Raw genomic sequence first — 10,251 nt, 5'->3', positions numbered from 1 at the left:
AGAGATTGGGAAGTCAGGGATGGGAAAGGAAAATAGCTTGGCAAGGCAGGGATGGGAAAGGAAAGGAGCTTGGGAAGTCGAGGATGGGAATGGAAAGGAGACTGGGAAGTCTGGGATGGGAAAGGAAAAGAGAATGGGAAGGCAGGGATGGCAAAGGAAAGGAGCATGGGAAGGCAGGAATGGGAAAGCAAAAGAGCTTGGGAAGTCAGGAATGGGAAAGGAAAGGAGCCTGGGAAGTAAGGGAAGGGAAAGGAAAAGAGCTTGGGAAGGCAGGGATGGGAAAGGAAAGGGGCCTGGGAAGTAAGGGATGGGAAAGGAAAAGAGCATGGGAAGTCAGGGATGGGAAAGGAAAGGAGCCTGGGAAGTCAGGGATGGGAAAGGAAATAACTTGGAAAGACAGGGATGGCAGTGGAAAATAGCTTTGGAAGTAAGGGATGGGAAAGGAAAAGAGATTGGGAAGTCAGGGATGTGAAAAGAAAAGAGATTGGGAAGTCAGGGATGTGAAAGGAAAATAGCTTGGGAAGTAAGGGATGGGAAAGGAAAAGAGATTGGGAAGTCAGGGATGTGAAAGGAAAAGAGATTGGGAAGTAAGGGATGGGAAAGGAAAATAGCTTGGGAAGTAAGGGATGGGAAAGGAAAAGAGATTGGGAAGTCAGGGATGTGAAAGGAAAAGAGATTGGGAAGTAAGGGATGGGAAAGGAAAAGAGATTGGGAAGTCAGGGATGTGAAAGGAAAATAGCTTGGGAAGTAAGGGATGGGAAAGGAAAATAGCTTGGGAAGTAAGGGGTGGGAAAGGAAAATAGCTTGGGAAGTCAGGGATGGGAAAGGAAAAGAGATTGGGAAGTCAGGGATGTGAAAGGAAAAGAGATTGGGAAGTCAGGGATGTGAAAGGAAAATAGCTTGGGAAGTAAGGGATGGGAAAGGAAAAGAGATTGGGAAGTCAGGGATGTGAAAGGAAAAGAGATTGGGAAGTAAGGGATGGGAAAGGAAAATAGCTTGGGAAGTAAGGGATGGGAAAGGAAAAGAGATTGGGAAGTCAGGGATGGGAAAGGAAAAGAGATTGGGAAGTCAGGGATGTGAAAGGAAAATAGCTTGGGAAGTAAGGGATGGGAAAGGAAAAGAGATTGGGAAGTCAGGGATGTGAAAGGAAAAGAGATTGGGAAGTAAGGGATGGGAAAGGAAAAGAGATTGGGAAGTCAGGGATGGGAAAGGAAAAGAGATTGGGAAGTAAGGGATGGGAAAGGAAAATAGCTTGGGAAGTAAGGGATGGGAAAGGAAAAGAGATTGGGAAGTAAGGGATGGGAAAGGAAAATAGCTTGGGAAGTAAGGGATGGGAAAGGAAAAGAGATTGGGAAGTCAGGGATGGGAAAGGAAAAGAGATTGGGAAGTCAGGGATGTGAAAGGAAAATAGCTTGGGAAGTAAGGGGTTGAAATGTGGAGCGGGTGGGGGGACAAAGCATACAGAGGGGTAAAGCAGGGAAAAAGTTCAATCATCTGTATGTGTATTTTTTAGATGAGCCCCAATAATCCTGATCTTATTTATGTCAAAAATATTGTTATTAAAACATTAATTTTTACCATTTCAGTGATTATCGATCCACGTACCAGTTGGCCGTGTGGCCTCATGGATAAGGCGTCTGACTTCGGATCAGAAGATTGCAGGTTCGAATCCTGTCACGGTCGTTGTTTTGATTGCATTTTCTGCTTTTATCACAATGAAGTGAAGGGTCTGTTTCGGATGGGAACTCAAGTCCTGTTCGTCTCACAACTCATATAACAATGATCTGTGATAGTTGCATTATTTAATTAGTTTCCTATTAAATTATTTTAAGTGAACATTTGTCTTTACAATTGAATTCTAGCTTCAGTTTCCAATCCACCTCTGGACAAGCACTCACGCAACCAGGGGAGATATTTGGCACTCTTGCACTTTTTTCAAATAATTCACCATTTCTTCCAGAAAATTGTTGAAATTTAAAAATCTTTTCTTATCCGCATTTGTATTTTTTTGGTTTGCAGCGGAACAAAACAAACAAAAAATCTGAAATAATAACGAAATCCTTTCTTATTCCACACGTAAATCCTAAAATGTCCCGGATAATGTTATTGGCAACTTTTAGAAATTGTCAGTAATAATTAGATTTCAAGCAGGTGGATTCTCCTTTACTTTGGAATTGAACTCACCTGCGGTGAGTTGCAGGTGCCTGAAATATAAAATAAAAATCACTCATTCAATCAGTTTGAATGGAGGAAAGGAGTCATTCTGCTGTTTTGTGTCACTGTGTGTTCCACAATGAGCATGGAGAAAAGAAAGAAACCAGATAATTGTCCGAGGAGGTCAGACACAATATTGTAGCCAAGCATGGACAATCTCAAGGCTACAAGACCATCTCCAGAGACCTTGATGTTCCTGTGTCCACCATACGCAATGTTATCAGGAAGTTTAAGGCCCATGGCACTTTAGCCAACCTCACAAGATGTGGTCACAAGAGAAAACTTGATCGAAAATTGCAGGAAACGATTGTTCGAATGGTGGAGAAAGCATCTCGATCAACTGCCAAACAGATTCAAGCTGACCTTCAGACACAAGGTACGACAGTTTCAACTCGCACCATCCGTCGCCAACTCAATGAAAGGGGTTCTATGGTAGGAGACCCAGGAGGACCCCACTGCTGAGTAAGACCCAAAACACACCTGAAGAATAAGTCAGTGAGCCAGTCAATGAATGAGTCAGTGACCCAGTCAATGAATGAGCCAGTGAATCAATCACTCAGTGAGTGAGCCAGTCAATGAATGAGTCAGTGAGCCAGTCAATGAATGAGCCAGTGAATCAATCAGTCAGTCAGTGAGCCAGTCAATGAATGAGCCAGTGAGCCAGTCAATGAATGAGCCAGTGAGCCAGTCAATGAATGAGTCAGTGAGCCAGTCAATGAATGAGCCAGTGAATCAATCAGTCAGTCAGTGAGCCAGTCAATGAATGAGTCAGTCAATGAATGAGCCAGTGAGCCAGTCAATGAATGAGCCAGTGAATCAATCACTCAGTGAGTGAGCCAGTCAATGAATGAGTCAGTGAGCCAGTCAATGAATGAGTCCGTGAGCCAGTCAATGAATGAGTCAGTGACCCAGTCAATGAATGAGTCAGTGACCCAGTCAATGAATGAGTCAGTGAATCAATCAGTCAGTCAGTGAGCCAGTCAATGAATGAGTCAGTCAATGAACGAGCCAGTGAGCCAGTCAATGAATGAGCCAGTGAATCAATCAGTCAGTGAGTGAATCAGTCAGTGAATCAACCAGTCAGTCAATGAATGAGCCAGTGAGCCAGTCAATGAAAGAGTCAGTAAGCCAGTCAATGAATGAGCCAGTGAATCAATCAGTCAGTCAATGAATCAGTAAGTGAGTCAGTCTGTTCTCACGTATTACATTGTTACCTGACATTACCTCTAACCTCACCAAACTAAATAAACACATCACTCCTCACCTTTTTGGCCGAAATAGAATGAGTCCATCTTGCTTGGCATCTTAATTTATACTTTCATCAAGTTTGGCCAATCCCATCACCGGTTCATAAGTTAGAAGAGTTACAAAATGTTCACTCTGACCTTTGACATATTGACCCCAAAATATATTCAGTTCATCTTTACATCACGATACGTGCACCAAGTTTGATTTAAATCCATTAAGCTGTTCTCAAGTATCACATTTTTACCTGACTTTACCTCTGACCTTTAACCTCTTGACTCCAAAATCTAATCAGTTCATCTTTGCATCAAACATACAACAAGTTTGTTCAAAATCCCATCACTGGTTCACATGTTGGCATGGCAACATTGGAAAATGAAGCTGGAATTCAATTGTAAAGATACCTGTGAACATAAAATCATTTAATACGAAACTAATTAAATAACGCAACGATCACGGATCATTTACAGATCATGATGAAATGAGTTACGTGAGATGAACAAGACTTGAGTGCCGATCCGGGACGGACCCTTCAGCTCGGAGATATAACAACAGAAAATGTAAAAAAAACAACGACCGTGACAGGACTCGAACCTGCAATCTTCTGATCCGAAGTCAGACGCCTTATCCATTTGGCCACACGGCCAACTGATTATGAAACAGTCAGGGAAGTCAGGAATGGGAAGGAAAAAGAGCTTGGGAAGTAAGGGATGGTAAAGGAAAAGAGCTTGGGAAGTAAGGGATTGTAAAGGAAAAGAGCTTGGGAAGTAAGGGATGGTAAAGGAAAAGAGCTTGGGAAGTAAGGGATGGTAAAGGAAAAGAGCTTGGGAAGTAAGGGATGGTAAAGGAAAAGAGCTTGGGAAGTAAGGGATGGTAAAGGAAAAGAGCTTGGGAAGTAAGGGATGGTAAAGGAAAAGAGCTTGGGAAGTAAGGGATGGTAAAGGAAAAGAGCTTGGGAAGTAAGGGATGGTAAAGGAAAAGAGCTTGGGAAGTAAGGGCTGGTAAAGGAAAAGAGCTTGGGAAGTAAGGGATGGTAAAGGAAAAGAGCTTGGGAAGTAAGGGATGGTAAAGGAAAAGAGCTTGGGAAGTAAGGGCTGGTAAAGGAAAAGAGCTTGGGAAGTAAGGGCTGGTAAAGGAAAAGAGCTTGGGAAGTAAGGGCTGGTAAAGGAAAAGAGCTTGGGAAGTAAGGGATGGTAAAGGAAAAGAGCTTGGGAAGTAAGGGATGGTAAAGGAAAAGAGCTTGGGAAGTAAGGGATGGTAAAGGAAAAGAGCTTGGGAAGTAAGGGATGGTAAAGGAAAAGAGCTTGGGAAGTAAGGGATGGTAAAGGAAAAGAGCTTGGGAAGTAAGGGATGGTAAAGGAAAAGAGCTTGGGAAGTAAGGGATGGTAAAGGAAAAGAGCTTGGGAAGTAAGGGATGGTAAAGGAAAAGAGCTTGGGAAGTAAGGGATGGTAAAGGAAAAGAGCTTGGGAAGTAAGGGCTGGTAAAGGAAAAGAGCTTGGGAAGTAAGGGATGGTAAGGGAAAAGAGCTTGGGAAGTAAGGGATGGTAAAGGAAAAGAGCTTGGGAAGTAAGGGCTGGTAAAGGAAAAGAGCTTGGGAAGTAAGGGCTGGTAAAGGAAAAGAGCTTGGGAAGTAAGGGCTGGTAAAGGAAAAGAGCTTGGGAAGTAAGGGATGGTAAAGGAAAAGAGCTTGGGAAGTAAGGGATGGTAAAGGAAACGAGCTTGGGAAGTAAGGGCTGGTAAAGGAAAAGAGCTTGGGAAGTAAGGGATGGTAAAGGAAAAGAGCTTGGGAAGTAAGGGATGGTAAAGGAAAAGAGCTTGGGAAGTAAGGGATGATAAAGGAAAAGAGCTTGGGAAGTAAGGGATGGTAAAGGAAAAGAGCTTGGGAAGTAAGGGATGGTAAAGGAAAAGAGCTTGGGAAGTTCCTTCCAGGTGTCAAATAAAGCTGAAATTTGGCGTGCCGACGGACAGCGAAGCCGGTACACCAGGAAAAAATCACAGAACCGTCGAAAAGCGTCTGTAAATGTAAATTTACGTTAAAAACCGTAAACGCGTCCGTGAAATAAAAAAAAAGGAAAAAATGAATCTAAATTGATATCTCGCAGGAGGTCGGTGATGCTTGGTATTATAATCGTAAAGGTTCTATTTACGAGTGTTATGTACCTGCGTAGGAAGCACAGCTTGTTGTTGCTTACAATGTATAACTTATGTATACTATAAGCATACCCCACTCGTATACTGTACATATATCTCGATCGAATCCATCTGTACAAATTGTTTTTGTTTTTTGTTTGTTTTTTTAAAGAAAGAAGGCGCTTCCACCCACAAAGTAAAAAAAAAATCTACCCCGCAAATTGGAGTAGATCTAGTCTTTTACTTTCTGGTTGGAAGCACCTTTCTTTAAAAATGTATAATCCCAACCGCCCTAGTCTTTTACCATATACTGTATATATATATATATATATATATATATATTGTTACATATTTATGTGAATGTATGTGAATTACCATTCAGGTCTTTGCTTATCCGTGTGTAGTATATTAAGTTGTTGTGTAGTTGTTGTGGTTGGAGGGTCAGGAGCCCTTCTAAAAAAGTGGCCGGAAACGGAAGTGACCGGAAACGGAAGGAAAAAGACACGAGGAAAAAAGGACGAGGATTCTTCTTCCTCGCCCCGCTCCGACGAAAGGTGGGATTGATTGAGCCGTGTGAAAAAGCGGCGTTCCCGAGCCTGTCTGGCGAGAGGAGTTACCGGGACGGATACCTGCCCGGTGGACGTCAAACTGTCGTGTGGCCGTGCACCGACCCAGCGTTTGGCGCCGTTCGTGACACCGTCTAAAAAGACGCGTACGGGTCGCCCGTTGGGGCCTAACACGCCTGGCAAGCGGCGTGGGGCTTTTGGCTTGCTTTCCCGTACCCGCTTCGCGTGGCCACGAGGGGCTGTAGCCGGGGTGCCTGGTACGATACCTGCCCGGTGGAAACACGTCCACCCGGGGTTCGTTCAACCGCCCGAGTGCGGCGACGCCGACCATCATCTTGGTCAGGAGGGGCCCAGAGACATTGTGCGGGACCGAGACCAAAAGGGGGTCGTGAGTACTCACCGGGACACACATAGATAAGATGGCCATCTTACTCATAGGGAATTTATTGTGAATTGGGAATTGTTGATGGTTGTGTATGGTTGATTGCTCGGGGAAAATCTCCATGGTTGTGTCATTGAAATTGTATGGTATCATTACAATTGAAATATATCCTTGAACGTCAGTTGTCTCTTGGGTGAAATTCATATGGATTGCGTGGCGAAAGCGCATATATAATACAGCTTTCTGGCGAAGTTCCTCTCACGGTCCGGGGGTCACCGAGACCAGGTATTCACCGAGGGGACCACGTAACAGAATTGGGGGCTCGTCCAAATTACGATTTGCGGTTTCGCAATTGGGTCTACGTCCGGGATTTAAAATTGTATAAAATAATAAAATAATAATTTTTTATTAATTAAAATTTATTATTTAATTATTAATTGGTAAATTTTTTTGAGAAATTGGGGTAAAGTCTTGGGTGAAGGTTAACAGGTGTTAACGATAGGCACCATGGCGTTTGTGGCACAGAACTTTGTGGTAACCCCGAGTGAGGCACAGTTCCGAGCGTTGCTAAAGTCGGACCTCTTGAAATTGGCCAAACATTTTAACTTGGAGGTCCGAACTAATTTGAGGAAGGCAGAGTTGCAGGCCACGGTGATAGAATCTATGGTGGGATTAGGAACATGGGACGAGTTAGCCTGGGAGTGGCTACCCGAAGAACCAGAAGACGTTGAGCTCCGGAAACTGGAGTTGCAATTACGGAGCCAGGAACGGATTAAAGAAGAAGAAAGGAAAGCAGAAAAGGAAAGAGCAGAAGAAGAAAGGAAAGCAGAAAAGGAAAGAGCAGAAGAAGAAAGGAAAGCAGAAAAGGAAAGAGCAGAAGAAGAAAGGAAAGCAGAAGAGAGGAGAGAAGAGAAACAAGCAGAAGAAAGGATGAAAACAAGGGAACTCGAAGCAGAGGAGAGAAAAGCGGAAAGGGAATTAAAGGAACGTGACATGGAGCTTCAGCAAGAAATTAAATTCAAGGAGCTGGAGTTAATGAGAGAACGGGGAGAGGCACCACCCTTGCTGACGGGGTCGACACCTTACCAGAAAACCTGGGATGTGGGCAGACATGTGAGGCTGGTTCCACCGTTCAGTGAAAAAGAAGTCGCGAAATTTTTTCCACACTTTGAGAAAGTGGCTCGACAATTAAACTGGCCGGAGGAGGCCTGGACCATACTCGTGCAAAGTGTGCTGGTGGGGAAAGCTCAGGAAATTTATTCGGCGCTACCAATGGACCAATGTGCAGATTATGAGGTACTGAAGACGCACATCCTCAAAGCGTATGAGTTGGTTCCGGAAGCTTACAGGCAAAAATTCAGGAATGCCAGGAAGAGGGAGAGTGAGACCCATGTGGAGTTTGCCAGAGTGAAAGAAAACATGTTTGATCGGTGGTGTGAGTCAAAAGGAGTCGGGAAAGACTTCGAAACATTGCGGGACTTGATCCTGGTGGAGGAATTCCAGCAGTGTGTCCACGAGGACATCAAAGTGTACCTGCAGGAAAAGAAAGTACCAAAGTTGTGGGACGCAGCCACCATGGCAGATGATTATGCCTTAACCCACCGAATAGGGGTCCACGAACCTAACTCCTCGCCTAGATCTCCGCAGGGGAGGTGGGGAACAGCAGGTGCGGAGAACGACCATACATGGCGGCGGCCTCGAGATGATTATGGGGACAACTATGATACCCCACCTGTTCGAAATCAGAGGGATGCGGGCCCAAGACAAACTTATAGTTCGGGGGGCCCGAGGCAGACCACGAGTTTTTCCTCCGGGCCTACTTGCGCTTTTTGCAAGAAACCTGGACACTTGATGTCCAGTTGTTACCGCATGAAAAGCGAAGACCCAGAGCGGAGTCCGACTACGACGACTCCAAACGCAATGGCCATTGTGAGAAATCGCCATCAAAAGGGTTACCAACCATTTATTTCAGAGGGGTTTGTGTCACGGGATGGAGCCTCGACTAACCGGAAACCGGTTAGGATATTTAGGGACACAGGGGCACATCAATCTTTAATGCTTGAAGGCATTTTGCCATGGTCCGAGGAGACGGCAACGGGGGATAGTGTTCGTTTACAGGGGATCGGGGGCGGTGTTAGTGCTCCCCTTCATGTCATCCATTTGGAGTCCGATTTGGTGTCAGGGCCGGTCACCGTCGGTTTACAAGCCACACTTCCTGTAGAGGGTGTATCTGTGGTTATCGGGAATGATTTGGCCGGGGGTCAAGTTTATGGTAACCTGAGGGTTGGTAAAGAGCCCAGCAGGGAAAATAACGCCACACCAGCTCGGGATGGCGACAAAAGTGCCAAGTTATTTGTAGGGGGACTGAACTTCAAAACAGAGGAAGAAGTTCTGACCTCTGTCTTCAACAGATATGGGCCGCTGGTGGAAGTGCGGTTGGTAAGAGACTGGGAAACGCAACAGTCAAGAGGGTTCGGCTTTGTCACGTTTGCCAGCACAAAAGACGCCAGAGAGGCAGAGAAGAATTGGAATGGCAAGGATTTGGAGGGTCGGACCATAACAGTAGGGAAGGCATTTCGTAGACGTCGAGAGGTCTACAGGAGAGGACAACTGGGCGGTAGTTTTGGTGGTGGCCGCAATCAATATTATTATGGAGGCTCCCTGAGTTACGGCCGCTCCCGAAGGAAGGATTGGCAAAGTAGTGGCCGAGAAGGAGACCGCTATTCATGGGACTACAGGGACAAGTGGTCCCACCCTAAGTATTAGGGAAGTTCTGAGAAGTTGAAGCACTGAATGCGGCGGAGCCGCCGAGCCAAGATTCCTACACGGATTAACCATGAACGCCGTTCCTAAAGGCGTCCATGTAGTGAACTTTCATGCACGGACTAACCGTGAACTCCACGTTCCTCAAGGCGCCCATGTAGAGAACTTTCCTGCACGGACTAACCGTGAACTCCACGTTCCTAAAGGCATCCATGTAGTGAATACTCGGCTTGGCCTCCCGGAAAAAGTGCTATCGAGTGGCTTAACTTTGGATCTTTGATCAACCCCTTAACCTTCATTCACAAGAAACTGACGGTCAAAGTCAGAGGGTCATGAGATGGAGTTTGATTTGGCAGGGACAATGTCGTTGCTGGTGCTTAGTCCAGAGTGAGTAATCTGGAGGGGTTGTGGTGAAATTTTGGTTGCTTTATTTTTAAGTGATAACTGTGCCCGGGGGGAACTGATAATGTGGGGGGGGTTGAGTTATCTGGTTTGTTTCTCCAAATTGGCCGGCAAAGAAAGTTTTCGCTGGGTTCAAACTTTCTTTCTTGAAGGGGGGGAGTGTTACATATTTATGTGAATGTATGTGAATTACCATTCAGGTCTTTGCTTATCCGTGTGTAGTATATTAAGTTGTTGTGTAGTTGTTGTGGTTGGAGGGTCAGGAGCCCTTCTAAAAAAGTGGCCGGAAACGGAAGTGACCGGAAACGGAAGGAAAAAGACACGAGGAAAAAAGGACGAGGATTCTTCTTCCTCGCCCCGCTCCGACGAAAGGTGGGATTGATTGAGCCGTGTGAAAAAGCGGCGTTCCCGAGCCTGTCTGGCGAGAGGAGTTACCGGGACGGATACCTGCCCGGTGGACGTCAAACTGTCGTGTGGCCGTGCACCGACCCAGCGTTTGGCGCCGTTTGTGACACCGTCTAAAAAGACGCGTACGGGTCGCCCGTTGG

General features: G+C 45.5%; 2 non-coding genes across 2 annotated transcripts; one reads left to right on the top strand and one right to left on the bottom strand.

Moving 5' to 3' along the window:
• Nucleotides 1-1,610: 1,610 nt before the first annotated feature.
• TRNAR-UCG (transfer RNA arginine (anticodon UCG)) lies at nt 1,611-1,683 on the top strand. Its single transcript has one exon. It is a non-coding gene; the product is annotated as a tRNA-Arg (tRNA).
• Nucleotides 1,684-4,032: 2,349 nt separating this feature from the next.
• On the bottom strand, nt 4,033-4,105 carry TRNAQ-UUG (transfer RNA glutamine (anticodon UUG)). Its single transcript has one exon. It is a non-coding gene; the product is annotated as a tRNA-Arg (tRNA).
• Nucleotides 4,106-10,251: the final 6,146 nt, after the last annotated feature.

This window comes from Myxine glutinosa, chromosome 9 (assembly GCF_964187855.1).
Source record: "Myxine glutinosa chromosome 9, kmMyxGlut1.1, whole genome shotgun sequence".
NCBI lineage: Eukaryota > Metazoa > Chordata > Myxini > Myxiniformes > Myxinidae > Myxine > Myxine glutinosa.
This window is presented reverse-complemented; position numbering and strand designations above follow the sequence as displayed.